At 55.1% G+C, this 26,928-nt stretch overlaps 1 protein-coding gene across 1 annotated transcript in view; it reads left to right on the top strand.

The window, feature by feature from the left end:
* The first annotated feature begins 9,166 nt into the window (after nucleotides 1-9,166).
* RAI1 (retinoic acid induced 1) overlaps nucleotides 9,167-26,928 on the top strand; it is a 37,565-nt gene continuing 19,803 nt past the window's right edge. Inside the window, exon 1 of the mRNA XM_059484402.1 lies at nucleotides 9,167-9,319. The gene's annotated coding sequence lies outside the window, so the exon portion shown is untranslated. The remainder of the gene's footprint in view (nucleotides 9,320-26,928) is intronic.

The raw sequence follows: 26,928 nt of genomic DNA, 5'->3' as shown, positions 1-26,928 counted from the left end.
TGATGTGCCAGGCTTTGGTGTGGTGTGGGTTTAGCAGCTCTGGGGCACCAAAGTGCAAATCTCATCCCAGAGTGAGTGTGGAAGGCTTACTCCTGCTCTTGCATGGGTTTTGCCACTAACTTCCAGGATAACAGGGTTTGGGATGATGCTGAGTGGAAACCAGCATTGGCCAAAGGTGCAGGGAGTGAAACTGGTGGGAGCAGCAAGAGTTGATGCAGTGCCAAAATGCCCAGGGGTGGGTCATATGTGAGGTACTCGCGTTGGCCCAGCAGGCCTGCAGGATGCCTGAGGGTTCTTGGAATTGTCCTGGCCGCCTTGCTGAGGTTGAGAATGAGCAAGGAGAAATCTGCATTGAATGCCCAGGGCCTTTGAGCTACAGCAAGGCTAATCGTGAGGTGTTTCATGGCATCAGTGTCTGCTCTGCTCCTGAGAGCTCACCAGCAGCCCCTGCTCCCTCTGCTGCCTTCTATGCCTGATGGGAAACTCCAGGGTGGGTAATGCTCCTGCCAGAGCTTTGAGGGATGGTATCCTGCCCACCCTATCTGAATTCCTGATGACTTGCTAATTGCTTGACACACTCTACTTGCAATGCAAGAGACAGGCTCACGTCATCCTCTGTGGTTTGCCAGGGGAGAGTGTGAACCTCTTTTTGACTTGCCTTGAAATAGATGAAAAAGAATAGAGCTCGATATGATTAATGTGAAAACTTCAGCTTGGTTTCCTGCCTTGGCATCTGGGCTTTGGTCTTCTTAGCATCCCCGTGCCTTGTTTTTTGAGGAATGGCTGCACGTGGGAGCATCTGGGAGCTGATGGTGCTGGCTGTGCTGTGGTGGTCTGGGGGCTCCTCTGCAAGCTCTGTCCATAATCCCCAGCTGCTGGAGACATTCCAGGTTTGTGCAGCAGTCACGGAAGGATTCAGGTGGTTGCCTCGAGGCACTGCTGAGATAATACCTCAAGGGGCTCCTATTCAAACCCACTGGGGCCTTTACAGTTGTGTGGTGGAAATCTATTCAAATGCACCACGGCTTTTTGGGGAGCCAGATGAGCAGCCCAGCTTGGCCGCTGGCTGTGGGCAGGTGGTCACCCATGCAGAGTGGACCAGCACAGCTTTGATACACCGTGCAAAAAAAACGTGGAAGAATTAAAGGAAAAGGTGGATTTGATCTTTGAGTGTTCCCATGGGCTTGCAGAGCTGGGCTCAATTTTGGCTTCCCTGCCTGGCTTGCTGGGTTTATCCTCTGCATGCCCTGCTCTGGCATGGTCCCACCTGATCCGAGCAGTGCTGAGCTGGTCCAGAGGGATGTGGCACAGGCAGGAGTGTGAGGGTGACAGGAAAGTCTGTGTCTCATCCTGCTGTTCAGTGCACGGGGTTCCCAGGTGTTTGCATCCATTGTGGCACCACAGGTGACTTTGGGATGAAGTGGCCTCAGGGGGGAGAAGTGAATGGGGTCATGGAATGCAAGAGGGAGTAGAACAGGATGGATCTGTTCGCCTGAGCTCTGCTAGTGTGTTGTGGTTGTCCCAGAGGGAACAGACCTGGACTTGTGAGAAGTGAAATGCTTGGACAGCCATTCCCTGCTTTTGCAGCCATTTGCCTTCCCTGGTCTGCTGAGGACACCATTCCTACAGCTCCAAAAACACATCCTTTTGCAGTCTCGGATTTTGGCCCTGCTGCTGCACCAGCTGCACCGTGCTGGCAGGAGGGGAGAGGAGAGGAGAGGGAAGGTGAGGCAGGGCGGGCAGCTCGCTTTGTGCCGGCTGCTGTCACTGCACAGCGCCCTTGATGTGGCCGTGGGTGCCAGGACCCAGCCGGGGCATGGACCCCACCTGCCCTGGAAGGAGGAGACGGGGTCTGGATTGACCCTGATGCATCAAAGCACCCAGGAGTGAGGTGTGACCCTGGCAGCGGGTCGGGGTGCTGTTCCCTTTGCTCTGCCGCTGGGAAAGCAGAGTGCATCCCTGTGGAAGTGCCATCCGCCCCATCCACCCCATCCACCCCATCCACCCCATCCCGCTGCTGTGCGCAGCCTGCAATCCTTCACCTTGCTTTTCCCCTGTGCACAGAGGGGAGGCAAATTCGCATGCGAGCTCTCCCGGGAAGCGGAGGAGATGGGTTCACCTTGCTGGGAGGCGAGGGAGTCACAGGGAAAGAGGTGCTGGAAGGAGTGCAGAGCGGATTTAATCCGCAGCGACTCGGCTGTCGCCGGTGCCCGGTGCGAGGGCGCCCGGGGAGCTCCGGGTGCATTGGGGCGATGCTCTGCTGCTCTCTCTGTGCCTCCCAAACGCCTCCTGCGCCGGGCTCTGTGAATCAGCATTTCTGCAGTCGGAACAAGGCAGCGGGGAAAGGCAGGAGGATGTCAGGGCACAGGGGAGGAGGATGGCGGGGGGGACCTCATTAAAAAGGGGCAGCCTGTGTGTTGGGGGTGGTCTCATGGCGCGGCTCCGCAATCTGCTCCCTCCAGGTTTTGGCTCATCACCGCCGTGCCCCCCTCGTGCTGCTCGGTGCCGAGGTAAACAAGCGCTGGGAGCCATGCCTCCCCTTCCCGCCCGGGGAATGTGACAAGCTGGCACTGGGAGAAGGCATGAAAGCGGTGTGATCCTCCGCAGCTCCCGAGCCGGGGAACCTGGGGAGATCCACTTACAGCAGCGGGGTTAGAACAAAAGAGATTTGCCTCCGGGATCAATTCCTCTCCATTTTCCGGGCTGTGCACGTGTGTGTGTGTGCCTGGAACGGCCCGGCTGAGCACCAGGGCTCTGACGCTCCGGAATGCTGCTTTTTCCCAAAACAGGGAGAGCAGGGTAATCCCCTGGGACAGGCCTAGAAATAGCAAGGCCAGGCCAGGCTTTGCAATGCTTGGAAATCAGGAGCCAAGCTGGGCAGCTGGCGGCTGCTGGAGCTCCAGCCTTTGCTCTGCCAAGGGCTGAGCTCTGGGTTGGGATGTGAAACCACCCCATGGTTTGCTACCAAGGCATTTCCAGGTGATTACTCCTCCCCTCCATCATAAGATTGGCCAGCGAGCAAAACCCCAGTCCCTCAAAAGCCTGTTCTGCCCCATAATGGCCGTGCCAACACCGCATTATCCGAGATGCCTTTAACCCATGGCCGTGGTGGGGCTGGGGGAATCATGAGCCTTTCACGTGTGCTGCAGAACCAGCTCAAGGAATCAGCAGGATCCTGCACTCTGGGATGCTTGTCGCTCATTTGGGGGGGGTTGGGTGGCTTATTTGGGGGTGGGGATTTTTTGGCACGTTGCCTTCTCCCAAATGCCACTGGGGATGAGCCATGGAGAGCACAGATGTGCATCCTGAGCATACCACAACAAGGTTCCTGATTTAAGGACTGTGATTAACCTCTTTCCGACAGTTGCTAACCAGGTGCAGGATTGTAACGGGAAGAGGAGAAAGCTCAGTGCAAACAGCCACTTTTCCTCCGTCACCTGGAAATGCACACGGATGCCATTTTCTGCCTGGAAATCAGGCAGATTTTAGGGTTTATAATGGGTGCAGGGACACCCTGTTTGTGTCAGTATTGACCTGTAGCTGCTCCCCAGAGCCTATCTCCTCCTTTCCAGAGCCTGTCTTCTCCTTTCCTGCTTGGAATCCCACAAACAAGGCATCGATGGAGTGTGAATCCAGCACTGGGCATGCTGGTGTTTGGAATCATGGGCTACTTGGGGTTATGCATGCAGGGTTGCTAACAGGAAACCGGGCAGAAAATCACCCTGCATTTGCCCACTCGATTTTCCAGATACCCTTTGGAAAGCTGGGTGTCCAAAGGAGAAGTGGTATTTCACAATTAGGCATGAAAAGGGGAACCACTGCAGCTTGTGTTTTGCAGGCAAGAGTTAAACCAGGAGCTGCCAAAGTTGCTCATTTTCAGGAAATCTGGTATCCGTGGGATTCAGGGCTCCTCTGGCCAGGACTACAAAAGCTGGAGAGGGACTCTTTCCAAGGGCATGGAGTGACAGGACAAGGGGGAATGGCTTCACATCGACACTGGGCAGGGATAGATTGGATATAAGAGAGAAAATCTTCCCTGTGAGGGTGGTAAGGCACTGGCACAGAGAAACTGTGAATGCCCCATCCCTGGACATGTCTAAGGCCAGGTTAGAAGGGGCTTGGAGCAACCTGGGGTAGTGGAAGGTGTCCCAGTCCATGGCAGGGGGTTGGAACAAGATGAGCTTTAAGGTCCCTTCCAACCCAAACCATTCTGGGATTCCATGACTGCCATTGGCCTCCCAGGTCTGGGTTTCATGTGTGTCACTCATAAATGCTGTATCTCATCCCAAATACCCCTCTGGCACCATGGTGGGTTTCAGATCAGCTTTTGAACTCCCTGTGCTGTGCTGTGTGTTCATGCATGGATCACTTTCTGCACTGTGTTTTTTGGAGAGCCACATTCTTACTGCTTTTCCAGCCCCTGGCTGGATGGTTTTAGGATGCCCTCATTGTACCTCCTCCCCTTTCCCTCTGCCCATCTCTCAACTGCAAATCCCTGTGTTTCTTCCTAAAGAAGAGGCTGCAGTCTGTGTTTCACACTGGGGCTCCAAACACTTTGCAGAGTTAAGAGCTGTTCCATGAGGGAGCAGCAGGGAGAGAGAAAGATGGGGGCCCTGGCAAGAGGGCACCCCCCAAAGTAGGTGTGTAGAATATAGGTTTGGGAAATCTGAAGAGTCAGAAAAATTTATTAAAAACAATTAATAGCTACTCCAACCAAGGATTTAACCTGAAACCAAAACCTGAGGGAGGAAGGAAATGAAGTGGTGTACAATTGTTATTTTATTGCTTAATTTTTTTTTTTTTTTAATGTGATATGCTAAATGCAAATAAGCATTTGTACCAAGCAGGAGAGGGAGGGGATGGAAGACATGCCGGGAAAAGTGAGTGGGATCTAGGTTTTGCATCGTTCACTGAATTACTGGCAGGTCTTTTGTAACATCTGTTAAAAATAAAACAAACATTCATTTCCATTTCTCGCTGCCTGAGATGGCTCCTGCAAAAAAATTTCAACCTGTCCAGGAATTCGTCTTGAAAGTTGCCCTCCCTCTCCTCACGCCTCCTCCAGGGGAGATTTCCTTCCTGGACTTCCCAGGGGCTCCATTAGCCCCACATTAAAGCCTTTCTACTTTGCTCTAAAACTCTCCATCGGAGTAAAAGGAATTCTAATAAACCACTGGGAAGACTCTGCTATTCACTCTTTCCATGGAAACACGGCGCTGCCTTGGAGCAGAGCTCCTCTCGATGGAGCCTGGGTCACGGCAGGAGGAGACCGAGGAGGGATGCAGAGATGGTTTCCATTATAAGAGACCTTTTGAGAGAAATAATCGCTGCTCTCCCACCAAGGAAAGCCTTGGAGGTGTCAGGGGCCTCAGCACGATGAGGGAGCGGGGCCAGCCCCAGAGGGGGTGGTGGTGGTGGGGAGTGGGATCTGCTGGGCACTGAGAAACTCATTAAAACATCTGATTAGTGGAAATTAAGGCACCCAGGACTCAATCTCCCTCTCAGCAGGGATGGGTCCAGGAGGGTGGATGGACCTGTGATGCAGGAAGAGGCTGCACAAGGGGGCTCAAGGCTGGGGATGTGGGGTACAGGGAGGGCACGGGGTCATGGGAGGACAGTGGTGGCTCCACACCCACGGCTGTGCTGCACAGAGCAGACACCACACCACAAAAATACATTTTTCAAGGCCAAAAAAAGCCTGTTTGCTCTGGGAGGGGATTTCTGGCCGTTCCCTGGGTCCCAGACGGGAGCTGGACAAGGAGGTCAGTGGATGGATCCCTACCTGAAGCCACTGTGATATAATTAATTTCCAGCCTCCTCGCAGGCACAGTCATCCCGAGCGTTGCTGTTCTGACACCGTGCTGCAAGATGAAGGATTTTCTTTTTTTTTTTTTTTTTTTTTTTTTTAAGCGTGAGGAAGCTCGTTAGAAATAGCCCGAAGGGCAAAGTTAGGAAATGAAAATCCATCGGATCCGCTCGGAGCCGATGCATGGAGCTCGATGAGAGCTGGGGCAGGGCTGCTGCTCCTGCCTGCGAGGAGCCACCACACGTGTGGGGTGTGTGGCACCTGGGCAGGGGACAAAATCCATCCATTGGGATTGGGGCTGAGGGAAAATCTGCCAGGCAGAGGGATGAAAGAAAGATGAATGAAAAAGAGCCAGCTTAGAGCATCCTGTGTAGGTGCTGGGGAGGTCCTTGGACCCTGGGTTGGCCACTCATGTCAGGGCTGGTGGGAAAAGCTCAGTTTTCTCAGGATGCCTTATCATTTAGGTCAAAGTGGTGAGACACCGAGGGAGCCAGAGTGCCTTTGTTTTAGCAGCTCCAGAAATAACATTGCTATGAGTCATTATTTTTTAGCCTCTCCAGGGCAGGAGGTGTGGGGTTATGTCCAGGGAAGCCTCCGACTTTGATCAGCAAGGTGAGCCCTGCTCTCATGGCAGGGAAGGTGGGAAGAGGCTTTTTGATGCTGTTTTGTGGTAGCTCAGGGTGAGGTCTGCTCCAGGATGCTCTGGATCTGGATTTTATCAAGGGGATGGAAACTTTTCCATCTGCATAACTGAGCAGCAGCATCCTCTGTGAGCTGGGAGGTTTTAATGAGTGAAGTTAATTGGTGTTATAGGTGGTGGTCTCCCACCCAGGCAGTGGTTTGGCTCAGACAGACATGACCGTGTCATGCAAACAGAGGTGACGTGGGTGTCGACACCTCAGAAATGCTGAGAAATCATGAAATCAGCCTTTTTGAACCTGTAAATCGTAGGTGCAGAACTTTAAAGGTTCCAGAAAAAGAACAGTGTTTAACAACCAAAGTGTTTGGTGGTGATTAAATTTGCATATGGGGCTCCCTGGGGCTTGTGGTTTCAACCTTTCACCCCACCACGGTGAGGTCAGGGTTGGAGGAGAGCGGGGCTGAGATCTTCCTGAAATCACAGGGCTCCTGGAGGTGGGGATTTCAAACATACCAGAGCTGGGAAATAACGTGGACAGACCAGATTGTTGAATTTATTGGATTGCAGTGTAAAAATAACAAATCCTTTAGTCTTCTGTCAATCCCAGAGGAGAAGCTGGGGTGTGATGTCCTTTGGGTCCATCCCACCTTGGCTTCACTGGGGTGGCAGTCACGGCTTGTGATGCCAAACAGTGCCAGGCTCCTGTGTGTGAAGGGCAGGGCAGATTGGTGATTACAGGGAATAACACCGAGTCCCTGGAGAGCCATGAGGTCCCAGCTTGATTTACCATCCTGCGGAGAGGCATGTGTGGAGCTGGAGGTGGCTGGGAGCATATTGTGGTGTATTACCTACAAACAGCCAGACTAGGTCTGCCATGGGGATGGGGATGGGGAGAAAAAAGACAGGGGAGATGAGAACAAGCAGTCTGCTTTTGCAGGTGCTGTGTCCCCTTGTGAGGTTTGGTCTGCTTTGCAGCTTGATGGCTGCTATCTCGAGTAATTAACAGGGAAAAGAGAGGGCCTGGTTATCCATCCTTCAAGAGCAAGGGGTTGAATTGAAAGGCAGCGCCTTGGAAGTGGATCAAATAGCTCTCCAGCCCCCCGCGTACGGCTCGGAAACTTGCTGCCGTGCTGCGTTATCAAGGTGAACAGCTTTAGTTCAATTAACGAGAGGCTCCGAGCGGAGCCCTGGGAGGAGGCAGGGCTGGGCAGCAGCCGGGGCTCGGAGCCGCGATCCCGGCACGGCACGGCACGGCACGGCTGGCCAGGGCACCGGCTCCCCCTCCTCGCCTCTGCGACGGGTTTTATTTACCCCTTGGGGAAAAAAAATCGGTGTGTGTGTGTGTCTGTGTGTGTGTGGAAGGGTCGCTCTTTGTTAGCACCTCCCTTTTCCCCTCCTGCTAATAATAAACCTCCCCAAAATCAATCGCTGCCAGCCATGAGTTGCCGCCCGCTCCCCGTGCACCTCAATAATCCCCGCAGATGATGGTGCTGGGAGCCCGCCTGGATTTTTCCCTGCCGGTCGCTGCCTGGGCTGCAGCTGGCTCCGGCACGCAGAAAGCTGCAGGTGTGATTTGTTCATTTGCCTCCACCTCCCCCCTTTTCTCCCCCCCTTTTCTCCCTCCTGCTCTGCTTCCCCGCCGAGCCCACCTAGCTCATCGCAGCCGGCTCATCGCGGCGGCCAGACCCGCATCCCACCGTGCCAGACCCGCATCCCACCGTGCCAGACCCGCATCCCACCCGGCCAGAGCCGCATCCCACCCTGCCAGACCCGCATCCCACCCGGCCAGACCCGCATCCCACCCGGCCAGAGCCGCATCCCACCGTGCCAGACCCGCATCCCACCCTGCCAGACCCGCATCCCACCCGGCCAGAGCCGCATCCCACCCGGCCAGACCCGCATCCCACCCTGCGCCGACCCTCCGGCATCCCCCCGGTGCAGTGCTGGCGGAGGGTTGGGATGGCTGGGCTGGAGAGTGTGTGTGTGTGTGTGTGTGTGTGTGTGTGTGTGTGTGCGAGGAGGGGGGGTTAATCTGATCCTACGAGGCTGGAAAAGGAAAAAAAAAATATATCAAAACTATAAAGAAGGCAGCAGCCTCCTCCTTTTCCCTCTCCCCCGCTCCAGAGGATTAAGCCTACAAAAAAAAAAAAAAAAAAAAAAAGGGAGAGAGAGAGGAAAAAAAAAATGTCTGCAGCTTTCTGTTGACCCTGCATGATGGCATTTTTGCGCTCTGTGTGCTGCCTCTGCTGATTGCTATTCCTGGCACAAACACACACACACGCGCACACACACACACACACACACACACACACACACACACAGCCCCAGCACGGCTCACACGGGCACGGTGAGCCCCACTCCAAAATACAAAAAAAAAAAAAAAAAAAATCCAAAAAAAAAAACCACCCCAAACCCAACCCAAGCCGGTGCCGCTCGGTGTCCCTGGCCACCCTGGTCTGTGTCGGGAGAGCTGCCAGCACCCGCTGCCGCTCGCCCTCTCCTCCACCCCACTTCTCACCTCGGTCCCCAGCTCCAAGCGAGCACTTTCTGCCGGAGCCGCCCGCAGCCAGAGCCCTCCACCACTCCTACCGCTGGCATTACATTTTCAGGCTGGATGCTATAGGGCCGTTTCTAATTACCTTATATCCCCTAGTGGTCTATGAATAATGGTTAGTGAAGGAGCTCAGAAGGGCTGCTGAGAAGGGAAGCAAAAAAAAAAAAAAAAAAAAAAAAAAAAAAAAAAAAAAAAAAAAAGGGAGAATTGTGCTATTTCTCACATTTTTTTTTCTAAGGATCTAATCTGGCTACTGTGCTCTGGAAGAGGAGGAGAGCGAGCCAGCAGGAGAGAGAGGAGAGAGCGAGGACCATCGCAGGTATTGTTGCAAGCTACATCTTTGTGCTTTTTCTTTTTCCTTTTTTTTTTTCCTTCTTTTTTTTTTTTTTTTTTTTTTTTTTTTTTTTCCTTGAAGCCGCAGCAGAATTGGAAGGGAGGGCGTGAGGGTGGTGGGGCGGGTGAGGGTGTGCGGACAGAGCTTTTTCCGGATTTATTTTTTCTCTTGTGCAACTCGTGTGCTGCTGCTGCTGCGATTGAATGGATGCACGGCGCCGGCATCGCGGAGTTTGGGGAGGGAGGGGGGATTATACGTGCGTGTGTGTGTGTGTTATGTGTGTGTGTTGTGTGTGTGTGTGGTGTGTGTGTGTTCTGTGTGTGTCCTATTTGCAGCAGCAACGGAGGAGCCGGGGGGCGTGTGTGTGTGGGGGGGTTGTTTTTGCTTTTTCTGGAAGTAATAAAAGAAATTTGCAACCGGTCCAAAAACCCCTCCTGACTTGCCGATTGATGGGTGTCTGAACAAAGATACAGCTGAGACTTGGAAATGTTGGTGCGTGGAAAGGGGGTGGATTTCCTTTTGCTTGTCCTGAATCCCTACTTTGGCAAAGTTGAAATAATAATGGGCACGGGGCTGCGAAAGCCTCTGCAGAGAGGGAAGCCTTCCCGGGGAGGCTGATTTAATTGAGGAGTTATGGATGTGCATGGTTTTATACTTCCAAAAGTTGCGGCGGTGCCGCGGGCGGCCGCCTGGCTCTCCTTGCCGTTGTCTGCACGTGAGAACGCTGACTTGATGGATTTTCTTTCTTTTATTCGGTGGCTGGCGGGGCAGGGAAAAAAAATGGATCTAGCAGATAACCCAAGGAATCGTGGGGTTTGCACATCTGGCTGCGCCTTTGGAGAGCCCCTTGATGGGACTTTCACCTCCCGCTCCCTTTCTCCCACGGCAAATTTTTGCCTCCAAATCCTCCCGTTGACATCAATAAACAAACAAACCGGGGAATAGCCGTGGAGCCCCGGTGAGGGGGCTCGGAGTGCTGCCCGGGGGTGGGGAACCGTGTGTGCTTTTGTTTTAAATAACGAAACGGCGATGATTGAAAACATATGAATAGGATGCAATGCAGAGCGGGTGTGTTACGGGGCGGGAGGGGGGGGAAGAGCTGGAAAACTGCTTATACGACAGAAGCAGAGCTTGAATGAGTGTGGTGAGATGAAAGGCGAGGGCTCCGTCCCTCGCCCGGCTGCGAGGGGCGGCGATTCCCGAAGGCGCAGGAATGATCTCGGCGTGGGGAAGCTCACTGGGGGGAAAAAATACCAAAAACCCCAAAAAATAAAAACCAACCAACCTGAAGTATGCGATTATATCCCATCCAACTTTGCCGGTTGCGGCGTTAATGGAGATAATTGTCCTCAAAAATAATAAAACCGGGGGGAAATATGATTGTGGTGTGTGTAGGGGGGAGATGTGCAGGTCCCCAAACCCCACGGGCTCCCCGCAAAAAGCGCCGCCGGGGTTGGGGACACCGAACGTGGCCGGATTGTGTTTATTTGGGAAATAAAGATGGAGCAGCTGCCCTGGGGGAGGCAGGCTGTAATCCCCCCGGGAAGGGCTCCGGACCTCACCGGTGCTGCCCTTGCTGCCTGCCCTTGCTGCCCGCCCTGCCCGGCCTTGCTTTTGTGTTTGTTTGCTTGCGAGGAGGGGGAGAAGGGAGCTGGGGGGGCCGCGAAGGCGGGGAGAAGCCGTGAGGGCGGAGAGCCGATTTAAATTGGACTTAATGGATTCCCAGGGCAGCTCTTTTAGATGAAAGTCAAAATAAGAGCCAAAGTGAATCTCAGCAGACCTGTCTGTTGCATTAGAGATGCAGCCCTTCCTCTCCCTCCCTTTATTCTTTAAAAGAGAGAGGGGGGGGAAAAGTGTTATCCTTACGGAAGACGGCGTGGAGTTTCTCATTCCTATAATGCGAGCTCTAATTGAAGAACTTGCGGCCTCTTGGGAGACTCTTTACTGATCGTTGCTTTTGTTATTCATGCCGCGCGCTGTTTTCTCGGGATTTTTTTGGGGGGGCTGATGCGGGTCTGGCTGCACCGGGTGTGATGCTGTATCCCCCCCAGGGTGTGATGTTGTATCTCAGGTGTGATGCTGTGTCCCCCCAGGGTGTGATGCTGTGTCCCGGCTGTGATGCTGTGTCCCCCCAGGGTGTGATGCTGTGTCCCCCCAGGGTGTGATACTGTGTCCCCCCAGGTGTGATGCTGTCCCAGGTGTGATGCTGTGTCCCCCCCATGATGTGATGCTGTATCCCAGGTGTGATGCTGTGTCCCCCCAGGGTGTGATACTGTGTCCCCCCAGGTGTGATGCTGTCCCAGGTGTGATGCTGTGTCCCCCCCAGGCTGGCTCCGGGGCTGACAGCAGGTAGGACCCCCTGGTCCCCTCCTCAGGGGGTCACACTGGGCTCCCCCGGGTGGGTTGTGCTGTGCTGGAGGAGGAGATGAGCACCTGAAAGCCCCCGGGAGCTGTTGGAAGGGGAGATGCTGCAGCCTGGCTGCGGGTGGCTCTCGTCCTCACAGGACCCCCAGGGATGGATCTTGCCCAGCGTGGCTCATGGGGATGGGGGCACAGCAGGGCTGCTGCCTCCTGCCAGTGCTCACTGCGATGGTTTCGGGGTGCCATGGAGTGCACTTGGTGCACAGGGCACAGTGCAGCCCTGCTGTCGCTGCTCTCCTGTCCCACGGGGCTCTGCGGTGTCACCTGGAGGGGACAGCTGTTGTGCCAAAGCCACGTGGGTGCTCTGCCCACCCAGGGTGAGGAGCAGGACATGGGCAGTGAGCCTGCAGGACCTGTGCTGGGCGAGTTTCCCTCCTCTCCTGCCTTTTCTGTTGCTCAGGAATTCAGGGTGCACAGGGAGACTGGCAGATGGGGCTCCCCCCTTCAGAGGTCTCATCTCCCCTCTCAGCCCAGAGGAGCTGCTGGCCTGTGTCCCCAAGCCCTGTGTCCCCACAGGGTCCCATGGTGATGCTGCCCATGGCAGTGGGCTGGTTTGATGCAGCCAAAAGCTCCTGGGGGGGGCGGTCCTTGCTGTCCCTGCATCCCTTTCCCAGCCTTGGGCACCCACTTGAGCTCTGCATGGATGAAAACAAGAGCCACGAGCCCCAGGGCTGCTGTCAGTGGCGTTTGGTGGCTGTGGGGTGAGCGTGGCGGGGGAGGAGGGTGTGTGAGCAGGATGGGGCTCTGGCTGGGGAGGAGGGTGTGTGAGCAGGATGGGGCTCTGCCAGCCCATCGGCTTAGCACGGAGGCAAAGCAGTTAACCTGGACACCTGATCTCCCTGGGAATTGTGTATTGACCCTGACAGCGATGCATCAGGAGCGACAGACTCTCCATCATCGATCCCTCTCCTCCCATCACCAGGTGTCGACACCGACAGCCGTGGAGCCAGCTTTAATTTCAGGCCTCTGGCTCCAGCACGTAACACTTAGCCATGGTCCCAAGGTGCCACCAGGCTTTGCAAACAAACACCTCCACAGGCAGGTGACCGTCCCCGTTTTGTGGCAGGGATGGCACTTGCTGTGGGTGGCCAGCTGAGCTGGGGGCAGGGCTGGCAAGGGACAGTCCCAGGGCCATTGGGCAGGGTGGCATCGCAGCCCTTGGTGGGGGATCTGGGGATCACCTGGAGTTCCTGCTTTGCCAGTCTTGGCTAGGAGAACCCTCTGATCTGGCACCCCTTGTGCCACCAGTGTTGAACAGCAGAGGATTTGCCCAAGCTGGGGTGTCCCAGTCCTTTTGCAGCCTTTTCTGGGTGACTTTATCTGGCCTGGATGTATCTTGTCTTTCCCACCTCTAAAATGGCCACTGCCTAACCTGCTGTGTGGTCAGGTGTGTGTGCCACCCCACAGAGAGCTGCTGGGGAGCCTGGTGGGTTTCTTGGGTGCCTTGATTTTGGTCAGGGGCTGGCTGGCACCTCGCCTCTCCTCCTTCCCAGCATCTTGAGATTTCCGAGACGCACGCAGCCAGGCTGAGGCTGAAAAAACTGCTTGTGGTTCAAGAGCATCTCCTCGACAGAGGAGAGAGAGGGAGGCTTTTCATTCCTGCCTTTCTTTTGGAGCCATCCAAGCTCCCCTCGCCGGTGCAGGGGCTCTTCCCGCTCCCCCCCGGCAGGGAACGTTAAAAGCCAGGGGCAGCGGATATCTTGACACCCCGTCAATCCCAGCCTTTTACAGCAGCAGTCTCTGAAGGCTGGCACTGCTGCACAGAAGAAAACAAGTGAGAAGAGGGGGGGAGGCGAGAGCAAGCCTTTGCAGCCGGCAATCGATAATTGTGGTGTCACTCACTGCCTTGGAAGTTCCCGCATCCCCACGGTCGCTGGTGGGGGAAGAAGGACAGGGTGGGAGCTGGGCTCTGCCCTGCCAGCCCTGGGCACAGGGCAGGGAGGGTGGCAGGGGGTGAGAGCCCGGCCCAGAGCAGGAGCCTCCCGCTGCATTACGCACCACTTGATGTAGCTTGAACCTTTCAACTCCCTCCCCTTGGGGATGGAGCGGGCTGGGCAGAAGGTGTTGACGGAAAGCGCTCTCCTTTCTTAGCTTTGAGGGGTTTTATTCCCCTTTCCGTGTTTTATTTCCTTCCCCACCTCTCTCTATGGGAATTTTGGGCTTTAATAATCTCCCCAAAATATAAAAGAAACCCAAAAAAACCTCCAGCCCAGCTCCCCCTCATGTGCGTCTCCATCTTAGCAAAAGCCGAGGCAAAAGATCAAGGAATTCTTCCTTTTGTGCAGCTTTCAAGACCAAAGATGTGCCGGTGAAAAGGGGAGGCTCAGAGTACCAGGCACACACAAGTGTTAAAGGAGAGGCTTCCCTTTTGTCTCCAAGGCAATCAGCCGGTGAAGGGATCCACAAATTAATTAAAAATTGCTCTGTCTTGATTGAGTTATTCCTGCTCGCATCCCACCTGCCTATCAAAAGACTGGGAATGGCAGGAGGAAATTCCTATTTCTTTCCCAAACAGCTCAGACACGTACCACGGTCTGTCTCACTTGCCTTTTATCCCAGGCAGCAAAGGAAATAAAAAAAAGAAAGGGCTGGCGCGGTATCCAAAGAGATCTCTCCCCGAGGATGCGTCCCCTCTCCTGCGCTAACAAATGCTGCGGTATTCGGACGATTTGGAAGAAAAATGAGCAGATTTACGTGTCAGGCATGGGCCAAATTGTAGTTGTAACTCCATGAAGTTGATGGAGATCCATCGGAGATTAATTTGGCCCCAGGTCTGGCACTTGCTCCGCAGGGAATAGGCTGGATCTCTGCCTTGGTTGAAACAAGAGGTATTCAAATGGGTTTGTTGTGACTGTGCTGTGCCCAAATGGTAGAGCCCAGCAAAAATCCCCACTGGTTGTATCCCTGGTGCCAGAGCACCATAAATACACCTTGAGCTGTCAAGTCCTGCACAGTGTCTACCGCATTTACCACTGAGAACACTTTCAGGGGGTAGATTTATCTGTAGGGGCTGTGCACAAGTCTCCCTGTGTGCTTTGCTAAGAGGCTTGAACTCCATCCCGGTGTCCTGATGGGGGAAGCCTTTCTCCCCTCCTGTTTATGGAATTTCCACCCAAACCGAGCCTATGCCTGGTCTCAGAGAGCCCAGCCCTCCTTCACTGGGCTCAGGCTGTGGTTTGGGGAGGGTATCATCAGTCAGTGCCTCTGAGCAGGATTCAGGGGGTTGCTTTGCTGCTTTGCAGTCAGACCTTGCTTCCTCTGCTTTATTGTCATCTCCGCTCTTAGTCACCGCTCGATGCCTCACCAGAGGACACTGCTCCTGCTGCATTTATGGCAGCCACTAAAATTGGCTGCTCCGACAGGGAGGGACTCCAAGCATCAGGGAGGCTCTGCCCAGCTCCCTGCTGGTCCTTGGCATCGTGTGGGGAGCGAAGGGGAGCTGCAGGGCGGGTCTGTGTCTGTCTCCAAATGGGTCCCCCGTGCTGAGGATGCATGGGGGAATATGGGAGCCGTGCTGGAGAGGAGCAGCAGTGGCCACGTTCTCAGGTGGAGATGGCTGGTGTGTAAATGAAAATGAGATGCTCGATAAAGTAGGAAAGCATAATTAAAAACGTTCACGGCTGCTGGCTCGCGAGGCGTGGGCACTCAGTGATCCAGCGAGGCACAGCCGCCCCCCTCCCCAGACCCCACGGCTCTCAGCCCTCCTTGTCCTGTAATAGCTTGTCCTTCACATGCCTGTCTCTGCGTGATCTATAGAACAGGGCTGGCCTCTCCTACCACTGCCTTCCACCAGGCCTGGATTCTCCAGAGGAGACTCTAGTCCTATCATAGCATGTCCTTCACCGTGACTGCTGCTGCACAGAGACACAGCAGCACGGGGCTCTAATACCTTGTAATTCACTGTGACTGCTGTGGCAGGCCCTGCACCGTGCTGTGCTGCAGCAGCCCTTCAGACCCCTTGGCTTTTGCATCTGCTCCTGGGCTTCAGAGCAAGGAAGGGGACAGATGGTGGAGGTGTCCCAGGCTTGGTGGGTCTCCCTGGCTCCTGCTGGGGCTGGGAAGGTGCTGAGCATCCCCAGGACACGGTCCCATCCTGCCTCCTGGGTGGTTTAAAGGAGGGAGTGCTGGAGGCCAAGCTCTGCCTTGGCAGGGGAGAAATCCCTGTGATTGTGCCAGGGTGAGAAATGGCCCTTGGATGCAAGGAAAGCATCCTTCCTCTGGGTGGTTTGGGCATCATGATAAATGTCAATATCTCTGCACACACAAAGGAGAAGGGGACATTTGGCTACCGAGCGTGTTTGTTCCAGGAGCTGATTTACTTTGAAGACTTCAAGGGTTCTCTGATGCTTCCCTCTTCACTGGTTAACCCTGTTCCTTTGCCAGTTAAATGGAAATGCAGCTGCCATCAATAAAGCCCTCCTGGAGGCTGTTCCAGGGATGTGTCCACACTGCTCCCAGTGCTGTGCTGGACACTGCTCCCTCTCCAACTGGTCTGGTTTAGCTCCTTCATGGGCTGCACCCCTGAGCTTTTGCTCCCCTGGTAAAGTGAGAATCCCTGTGAGGGATGAGGGTTTTCCAGCCAAGTGATGGAGATCCCAGTGCTCAGAGCATCCCCTTGGAGCCTTGCTGTGCACAGACTGGGGGGGGTAACCATGGCTCAGTCAGGAACCAGATTTGGGGCTGTTGCTTTGTGTTGCTGGGTTTTCTTTGGAGGGGAGGCATTGGAAAGCCTGGAAGCTGGAGCCTGTAAGAAGAGTGAGGATGTCTTGTCAGGGCTTCCAGGATGGGAGAAGAGCATGTTTGGTGGTGAGATGGATGAGGGAGCAAATTTTGGGAGCTAGTGCTTCCCTGCAGCACAATGCTCAGCTTGTTTTCCAAAAAACAGGAGTTGGCATCTCCTGTTTTGCTTCCATACAAATCATCAGCGTTGTTGTAGCTCCTGCTTGTACTGAGGAAGGAGGAATTTGGCCCAGTGGTTTTTTTCACTTTTTTCCCTAGCCTAGCAGCCTAGGCTACAGATCTGCAAACAGCTGTAAGGAGAGCAGAGATCATTAGCTGGCAGGATCAGATGAGATAGTTTCTTAAAAGGATTGTCTGATTTCTCTATTGATCAGCTTGATTTAAAAGGGGGAGTCGGGTCAGGGGGCATAAATTATCCTTGAAGGAGGGGTGAAGGCCTCAGAGGCTGTGCTGCATTAGCTGCAGTGCTGAGGAATGTGTCTCGGTGGGGACTGAGCGCCGTGGCTGCCGGCCAAGCTGGGTCTCCTCCACGCTCAGCTGGGAACCGAGTCAAGGGAAGTGCATTTCAACTCGGGGAAAGAGCCTCTCTCTCTCTTTGCCAAACTGCTTTCTGCAGCCCCCACCGTTTGGAAGGGTGTGCAGCGTGGCCCAGGGTGAGGTTTGGGGTGTGGCGATGGTTTGGGGCCGCTCTGAGCTCCCTCCTTCCCCAGAGAGAGGATGCTCTCACCCCGCAGAGACCTGCGACCTCTCCCTGGCTTTCCCCAGGCTCCCTGTGTGGTCTGCAGCGAGATGCTGAGCCACGGGAGGTTTCTGCCTCCCTGGCTGTAAAATGAAGCTAATCTGCAACCTGAGGTTGCTGCTTTCGCCGTTCTTGTGATCGCTGCCCAGGGCTCCTGCATCTCCTGCCCCTAGAGTCACGGGGCTTGCAGGCTTTGCAGTGGCCCCCCAGCTCTGGGTTATGGGAAGAGGAATGGGAAAACATCCAGGGGAAGTGAGGCACCATCCACATCAATGGCAGAGGGTCTGGTTTTGAGGACATGACACATCTTCCACACCAGCTTGTTCATTCTTCCCTCATTCTCATCCATCCTCATGGTGGAGGAGCCTTTTGTGCCTAGGTCAGTGTCCCATCTCTACCTTCTCCAAAGGTTTGCATCTCCCACAGCTCTCTGGGCAGGACTGTGGGGATCTGCAGTGGGGCTGTGTCACTGTGACAGGGTTGTGTCACCCCAACAGGGCATGAGCTGGAGCCAGGACAGGCTGTCTCGACAGGGAGAGCTGCAGGAGCACTTGTGAGGTGGCAGATCATCCTTTGATTGAGTTTGTGCCCTTTCCAACCCCAGTGGAGCTTGTGCCTCTTATTTCTGGCTGTGCTAAATTAAAACAGTGCAAGAAGTGTGGTTTCTGCAGCTGTGGGAGGTCTGAGGTGCCCTGGTCAGTGCTTGGCTGGTGCATCTGCCTGGAGCAGCACCACGGGGGAGGCTGACACAGCCACACTGCTGGTGTCCCCAGGCTGGGGACATGTCCTGAAACTGGGTCCATCTGCCCTTTCCCAATGCTGTTCCACATGCCAGAAGTGCAGCCAAGGCTGCTGCCTGCCCCTGAGCTGCCCATCCTCTTGTTCCTGCCCTCCTGCATAGAATCATTGAATCACAGCATCATTAAGGTTGGGAAACCCCTCTAAGACCATCAAGTCCAACCATTAACCAAACACTGCCATGCCCACCAGGTGCCACATCCACACATTTTTTCAACTTCCAGGATGGATGAACACTCCACTAATACCCAGGGCAGCCTGTTCTGATGCCCGAGCACCCTTTTGGTGAAGAGATTTTCCCTAATATCCAACTTCAACTGCCCCTGGCTCAACCTGAGCCATTTCCCCTTGTCCTATCGCTTGTTACCTGGAGCAGAGCCTGACCCCCACCTGGCTGCACCTTTCTGTCAGGGACTTGAGGAGTGTGAGGAGTTTTCCCCTGAGCCTCCTTTTCTGCAGGTTGAACCTCCCCATCTCCCTCAGCTGCTTCTTGTTCTCTGGATCCTTCCCCAGCTCCGTTGCCTTTTCCTGGACACACTCCAGCACTCCAGCCTCTTCCTTGGAGTGAGGGGAGCATCCCCATGTGCCCCATCCCTGTGCACGGTGTCTGCTGGGGATGGCAGCGTGGTGCTTCCCCATGACGTGTCCCTCGGAAGGAGCCGAGCCAGGCCATTATCACGGATCACTTCTGCCAGGTGGCGAGCAGGGCACCAGCGTCCCAGCCCAGGGCACGGCTGGGAGCGGGCACAGGGTTCAAAGGCTGTGGATCTCACTCACAGCAGCCCCTCTCCCAGTGAGGAAGAGAGCATCTCTTCCAAGCATCAGCCTCCCAGCGTGGCTGTGGGAGCAGCCGGCAGCGTGCGGCAGCTGGGCCGGCATTATCCTGGAAATGTCACCCGAATGCCAGCGCGCCGGTGAGCGCCAGGACGTGGCGGGAGGCGGTGACTCGGCTCGCCGGCATTGGCTACCATCTTAGAGGAAATGTGGAGCGGCGGGTAATTATTTCTCGTTCTTAATTGAAATTTCAGCCTCAGTGGTTCGCCAGAGCGGGCGGGAGCAGGAGCACAGGCGAGCGTGGCACCAACGTGGGGCTCGTTGTGGGATGGGGGAGAGCACAAGGGAGCTGAGCCTGTGGGGTGGCAAAGCATCTCCCAGGCTCCAGGGAAGGAATTCCCATAGCCCACAGCATGGCCTACTCATGGCTGCGAAATAAACCCCCAGAACGCCAAGATTTTAATTTTTTAAATTTTTTTTTTAGCGGGGGAGGATGCTTTATTGTTTCTTTATCCCCGTATTTCTGTTTTGCTTGGGATGAAGGGCCAATTAACTGGAATTAGGCGCTGCAGCCTGGCACCCCGCGTGGGCTCGGAGCAATCAGGTGGAGCGCAGCATGGCTGATGAGAGCCAATCAAGATGTATAAATGAGGTGTTGACATTCAAACAGCGGGTACCCGCGCCTGCCCGGCCGCAGCCGCGCCTGCGTGCTGCCAACCATGGCACCAACCCTGCCATGGGGGAAACTTGAGCCCCACAGGGCAGCTGGGTCTGATTTGGATCCAAAAGTGTGCTGGGGACACTCAGCTGCCCATGCTGGGGCAGTGGGTGTGAGGGAGAGGAGTGGACACCCCTGCCAGGGTGTGTTTGCTGGCAGTGCCCGTGCCCAGTGCTGGTGCATCCCCTTAGTCCTGCTCCAGGGTGGGCAGCCAAGCAGAATTTTGTTCCTTTGGGGAAACTGAGACACAGGGCAAGATGGTGGACATGGTCCATAATGCTGGGGCCTGGTTTCACCCTCAAGGTTTTGTATTTCCATTGCCTGGGTCAGTTTTGGCTTCAAGTCCCTGAGTGGTGTTGGGACACGTTTTTCCCCCTGCTGTCTAGGGGCTGTGGATGTGACCACCATGCTGGCAGCACCCCCAGCAGTTTGTCACCCTCAGCCCTTGGGTTTGCCACCGTGGGACACCCTGGGAGGTGGGGACCAGGGCCACCAGTGGCTGTGACAGCACACACAGGCCAGAGGAGCTCAGAGGCCATCCAGGGAGGAGAAAGCAGCTCCGGGGCGAGCAGCCTCCTCAGCGTTTCCTGTCTCACCATGGAGAAATCGCATGTGGTGAGAGGCTCTAAAAATAGGCTCAGCAAACTTTTAACCACATTTGCAGATGTTAAAGGTAACGCCGGAGCAGCCCTGGGGAAGCAAACATCCCCGGCCGTGCCTCCCTGGTGCTCACCCTCAGCTCTGCCGGTGGTGGGGAGCCAGCTCTGAGGGCAGCAGCCCCCAGATGGGCCGTGGGGCCGTGCCTGAGCCCCGTGGCGTGGTTCTGCTGTGTGTCCCCATTAAGTGTGTGGCAGGAGGACATTAGGAGCAGGAGCACGTACCGGCAGGCTCTGTCTAACAGCGCTGCCGCCTGACCCTGATTTGTAGCAGGGCTGAGCAGGGAGGTTTGCTGTAGTGTTACAGCTTTTCCTGTGGTAATAGCCGGCCAGGCAGCACTCACACAGCACAGCCAGTGGCACCGGGAGCCCGCAGTGGCACGGGGAACCCACGGTGGGAAGGAGATGCTGTAGCTGGGTCATGGCACAATTGCTTGCAGGAGAGCTGAGGGGGCACGTGGGGACACGGTGTTGCTGCTGGAGCTGTGTCTCCCCATGGCAGCAGTGCTGGCAGGAACACAGCTGGATCTGCCTGTCCTTGTCCCCACCAGCCCAGTGATTCCATGTCTACTGGCTTGTCCTGCACACTGCAGTGGGTGCTGCTGTGTCCTTGCCTCCTGCCCGTGTCACATTGCCAGGGCTGGAGTCAGTTGGGGACAGTGGCCAGGGCTGCCAGGTCCTCTCCCAGCCGAGGTGTCAGCTCCCTGATGGCACTCAGGGGATGCTGTTTCATTTCCCCTGTCTCTGCCATGCCAGGGGTGACGAACCATCAGAGGGGGCCCGCCCTGTGCACACAGTGGCCACAGCAAGGTCCCTTTGTACCATCCCTGTGAGATCTCTGTGTGGGGATGGATGCATTGCCATGCATCCCCGGGGACTTGCAGAGGCAAAACTGACCTGGTAATGGAATGGAAATTAAAAACCTGGTGGGTTGAGGTGAGCCCCAAGGTTGTGGAGGGCTGGCAAGGGGCATTCTGCCCACAAAAGATGGAAGGGGCAGCATCACTCTGTGGTGCCATGGTCCCTGGCCTCTGCCAGCCCCAAATGCGAGATAGCAAGAATCTTTAACCTCACAAATGTGGAAGGTTGACTCGAACCATCAGAAAGATGAAAGAGACAGAGAGAGGGAACGATTAAAGGGAAGAAATGGAGATTCCTCATGTTACCTTTGCTGCCTGATACCAGCGACTTGTGAACCCTCAGCACCTCTCACGTGCAGCTCGGTGCTGGGGCACAGGAGGGCACGACTTTCTCCTCAGGAGGGAACTTCCCAGGAAGGTTTTAATGCTTGCTGTTGGTGTGATGTCTGGGGGAATCCACTGCTTTCTGTCTGCCATTGCCTGGCTTCACCTTCCCCTGCTGGCAACTGATGCATCCTCACAGCTGAATTTGGGGTGATAGTTTGGGTTGTTGTCAGCCTTCACCTGCAACACTGGAGGGGAGAAACTGCCCTTCAGAGTTTTATTTAGCTAAAAGAACCAACCCAAACCCAACCTCAGTCAGGTGCAGGCTGTGGGGTGCCTCATGGTGGGATGACTGGGATGCTGGGGAGCAGCACTGCCAGAGGAATCTCCACTGGTCACATTGGGGTCGGTGTTTTGGCAAAAGGCATCACCTTGCCAGCAGGAATAATAGCCAGGAGGGGGAGGGGGCCGGGGCAGGCAGACAAGCAAATCCGTTTTATCAGACGCCGCATATTTTATGAAAGCACATTTCAGCTCTTCAGCCTTGGAAAGCTTTTCATACCCTTTAATTTTCTAATAAAAAGGAATTACGTTTGCTGAAAAGCCAGTAACAAGATTCACTGTCATTGTCTTTTGTACAGACCATAATTCCTGGCTCGGGCTCCTGCCTGCAGCCCCGTTGTGTGGTCCCAGGTGTGGGTCTGGGGTGCTGGCAGGGGGACCTCAGGACCATGGCTTTGTCACTGGGAGCTTGTGGCAGGTGCTCAGGAATGAGGGGTTGGAGGTGAGCACCATGTTTGTCTGCATCCACAGTGGTGCCTCTTGGTGCCCCACACAGATCCCTGAGAAAGCAGCAGCTGGTTTTGAGGTGGTTCCTGTTGCCTGAGCGTGCCAAGTGGGATGGCCTTTGAACCAAAAATCAGTTTAATTGCATGGTCATTGGTTTGAGAGCAGTGTGAGGTCCTGACGAGGCTGGTGGCTGGCAGACAGCTTTCCTGGTCTTTGATGTGGCTGGGACAGGTTGTGGTTGCACATGTGTTGGAGCAATGGGGTATCTTTGCTGAGGACAATGAGCTGGTGTCCCCTGGCCCTGCAGATCTGACTGGTGAAAAGGTTCAGCTGGGCAGCCAGCAATTCCCAGTTATCCCCTTCCATCCTGGGTATCCCTCCTGCAGGCTGCAGGACCTACCACACTGACATCTCAGCAAGCCCAGGGCACTCCCAAACCCCAACCATCCACAGGCTCTGACAGCGGGCAAAGCGTCTCTGGTTACCAGCACCAAGACCCACCATCTCCTCCCAGCTCCCCGCGAACCCTGAGCACATCCTGGCGGTGTTTGCAGCATGGAGAGCCCTCAGGGGCTCGCTCACACCCATTTTCCTGCAGGGGTGCATCCCCTGGGATTGCTGGAGCCTCAGCCCTGCCGGTGCCATGCGGCTGCCACGTGGCGCCGGAGCCGCGACGCCGCTGGCGCTGCCTCCCCTCCCGAGCTGCTCATTTGAAGTTTCAGCTCACCAGCTGTCTTCGTGCAGGTGGGATGCACAACCAGCCCACAAACACCAATAAATATCTCCTATATCCTCCTCCCCTCCACCCCCCGCCTCCAATTCTCGTTTTCATTCTTACTTCCCAGCTGGTTTTGGGGGGGAAAACGGGTTTTCAAAGCTTTCCGTAAACGTGTGTAACAATGGGAAGCGTTGCCTTTTAGCCTGCGGCCGGCACAGTTTTAAATGAGGTCCCAGGTAGTCATGGTTACCTCTCCTCTTCAGTAAGAGATGACTTTTATTTCCTGCCTTTTGTATTTGCACATCTCAGATATACATTCTCCTAAACCATAATTGGTATTCACGGATAGACAGGAACGCAGGAGTGAGCTGCCACAAGAGGGGAAGAGCCAGATGGACGCAGGGGGTGTCAAGGTCTCCAAGCCCCCAAACATCAGGAAATCTTAATTTCAAGTCATTTTTCCTCCCCTGGCAAGGGCGGGGAGGCAGACCTGTCTCTCCACAGCCTCAGGGCTTGTCCTGATCCCACCTCCCTTGCAGCATCCTGGCTATTCTGGCTGAAATCGGGATTTACCCTCTTATCCTGCAAGCCTCTCCATCATCCTGCACCCCTCCCTAGCATCCCTGGATTGTGCTGAGCTGGGAAGGTGAAAGAGGGGCTGCCCTGTGTCCCTTGTCCCCAAACAGAGTCCTGACCCCCCCCAGGCACTTTGGGGGGGCCAAGGCTGCACCCCTTGATTTTTGGAGGCACCAAGGGGGAGCAGAGCAGTGGGGCTGCGCGCTCACAGCGGGCACAGCCCGGGGAGCGGGCGCGGGAGGGAGAAGCGCTTGGCAATGATTGATGAAAGATCATAGCCTCATTCCACGGGATCATTGCTCAGAGTGTGGGCAAAGCTGCGAATCCCAAGGGAACCATCGCCTGGATGCATGTGAGCCTGCGATTCAGGGCAGAGGGGATGCAAAGCCACATATTTTATGCCTTTTTTTATTTTTTTTCCTCTCTCTCTCTCTCTCTCTCTCTTTCTCTCTCTCTCTCTTTCTAAAGCACCAGGAAAACAAAAACCCAAGCTGTCTAATCAGAGACAAGCAGATTCCACCCACTTCCTTGGAAAACTTGCATTTGCTAGGAAATCATCTCGCTGCATTTACAGCAAGCAGAGTGCCCCAGCGGTAGCTCGTGCCTTTCTGGCAGGATGATAACCAGTGCTGAACAATTATTGCGCTGGAGCGGGAGCAGCAGACATATTGGCTTTTCTCAGCCAGCAGGAAAGAATTTGCAAAACTAAGCAGGCGACTGGAGCAGCTCGGATTTGCAGCGTTGGATGCGCGGTGCCGCGGATTCACAGCTCACCAGATTTGCTGGTGGCAGCATATCAGGGACTCGCACACCGCATGCACCTGGGCTCCTATTTACATGAATTTTTTTTTTTTTTTTTTTTGCAAGGGAAGGGCTTGATTTTGCTGCCTGGAAAATGTGTCTGATTCCCAGCTCCCCCCGTGGATGCTCAGCCCCCCCCAGGTGTGTGCTTGGGTAGTGGGGAGAAGTTGTTTGCTTTTTTGTTTTTCCCCTTTTAATGAGAAAAGTGTGTATTTGTCACAGAGTCATAGAATGGTTTGGGTTGGAAGGGACTTAAAGACCATCCCATTCCAGCCCCTGCCATGGGCAGGGACATCTTCCACTGTCCCAGGTTGCTCCAAGCCCTGTCCATCCTGGTCTTGGACACTTCAGGGATGGGGCATTCACAGCTTCTCTGGGCACATGTGCCAGGGCCTCACCACCCTCACAGTAGGATGTTCTTAAAAGAAAGTCTCAAAAAATACTGTCAAAATTATTGTGAAGGAGGTTGTCCTTAAAAACCAGTGCTGGGAAGAAAGGCAGCAGTTCCAGCAGGATCCTGCCCCATGCCAGCCTGGCTGCCCTTAGCATCACCAGAGGAGCAGAGTTGGTCTGGGGGTTCCCAGGGGAACTCTCTTGGGGCACAGCCACAAATCCCCAATCAAGGAAAACTCCTTTGCTCAGTTGTAACTTCAGGCAGAGATGTGTGGGACTGCTGGAGCAGCTCCCATACGCAGAGGTTTTGTGGTTCTTCCACAGATAAAACTCTCCCACATCTGCCCTTGTCTTCTCCATGGGCTGGGCAGAGTGGAAGCAGAGAAATCCCTTCCCTTCAGGCTTGTGGGGTTGGGAACTGGATCTGTTCCCATTTCCCTCTGCCCACTCACAGCACTCCCTGTCTCTGCTGGAGCATTTCTGGAGGGGATGCTCCAGTGTGGAGAGGTGGCACAGTGAGGTTTTGGTGTGGATCTGACTTGTGTTCATGGGTGCTGCTTGCAGAGCCTGGGATACTCTTCCCAGCCCTGCTCAGGATGCAAACTGTGCATCAGTTGCACCAGCAGCTGATGGAGACTCCAGTATATTAGCAGCATTAATTAAGTTACAAAAATTATGCATGTTATCAGTTATGAGACGACCTTTCATAAACTCCGTTATTAAAGCAATAAAGCATGACCCGCTGGTCCTAACCAGTCTAATGGCTGGCTAAGAGCACGGTTTTTCACATAATACTTTTAGCAGGTCATTAGCTGGGCAATAAGATAACGTGGAGAGCCAAAGTGACGTGCAGGAATGGCAGTGGAGGCAGAACAGTGCTTGATGAGGGGAAATGGGGCTGGGGGTCACCTGTCCTCCCACATGGCTTGTATGGGTGGGCAGGGCTGTGGTGATGGCTGTGGTGGATGATGGTGGAGTGGTAGGTGATGCTGGGGTGCTCCCAGACTGTGCAGTGCTGAAATCCCAGTGCCACGGGGCAAACCCAGCCCTGGGGCAGGTGTGGGGCTGGTGTCAGACCCTCTGAGCCATGGTTTGCCTGCCAGAGCCCACCCTGCAGAAGGAAGATGGGGTGTTGTGATGTGGCCATCCCGACAGTGAGCTGTAGGATGAGGATGGAGGTTCTGACCTTCCATGGCGCCAGGGCTGGGATGGAGGGGCCTGGGCTCTCTCTGCCTGAGTGCTCTTGGTGTATGGACAGTGCTGGTCTCAGCACATGGCTGGTGTTGGTCTCTCTGGGCTGAAACCCCAGTTTGGGGCTATACAGGTTGGTCCCCTCCCTGCCATGCCTGGGGGGACATGCTAGGCGTCCAGGGCCACCCAGAGGAACCCACCAAGCCCTGGCCCCCAGGTCCTGCTCCCTCCACAGCCTGGTGCTGTTATTGAGCCCACCCCAGCTGAGTATGATGCCCTCCCTACCCCTGGCTGTGCCATGAGACCTGGGCACACCAAGAGCTGCGCCACAATCCAGCACCCCCAAAGCGCCTTTGCCGGTCCCCGCCAGCCGTTTCCAAGCACTGACCCTCTCCATAAACAAAGGAGAGGGAGAGGGAGGGTGGCTGGCATGTTAATATACTCTCCCCCCCTCTTTTCCTCCCTTCATCCCTCTGGGAAAGGCCTTTGCAGATATAAGCAAACCTTGATTAAAAGCTGCCTGACAGGCAACGGCAGCAGCAAGCAGCAGGCAAGGAAGCTCTCCAAGTCCAAAGGGAGCTGCTTCTGCTGCTGCCGCTGCTGCCTCCATTCTCAGATGTCCCTGATCCTTTAATCAATCACAGCCGCGGAAGAGAAGAGCAAACAGCCGTGCCGGGGCAGAGGTATGTGCACGCATTCGTTCCAGCCGCAGCCCTGGGCTGCAGCACGGAGCCGTCCCCGCGCCCTGAGCTGCTCTTTCATCTCCCGGAGACAAGCAGGGGCTGTGTCCCTGCCCGTGCCTCCCACAGCCCCCAGGAATCCGCGTGGAGGATGGTTCCCCACGGGGAGCAGGCAGAGGGAGGAGGCTCCTGCCCTTTCCCCAGGTGCTCCATCCATCCATCCATCCATCCATCCATCCATCCATCCATCCATCCATCCATCCAGGATGCGTTCCTGGGTAGGGGATTCTCCCAGCTGCCATCCCATGGGCTGTGCTGCACCAGTAGCACTCGTGTGCCTGGCTAGCAGGGGGAATGGGGTGCAGGGAGATTGGGGTGCTAGCTGCCGTCCCATGGGCTGTGCCACACTGGCACTC

The sequence above is a fragment of the Ammospiza nelsoni genome, chromosome 17 (assembly GCF_027579445.1).
Source record: "Ammospiza nelsoni isolate bAmmNel1 chromosome 17, bAmmNel1.pri, whole genome shotgun sequence".
NCBI lineage: Eukaryota > Metazoa > Chordata > Aves > Passeriformes > Passerellidae > Ammospiza > Ammospiza nelsoni.
This window is presented reverse-complemented; position numbering and strand designations above follow the sequence as displayed.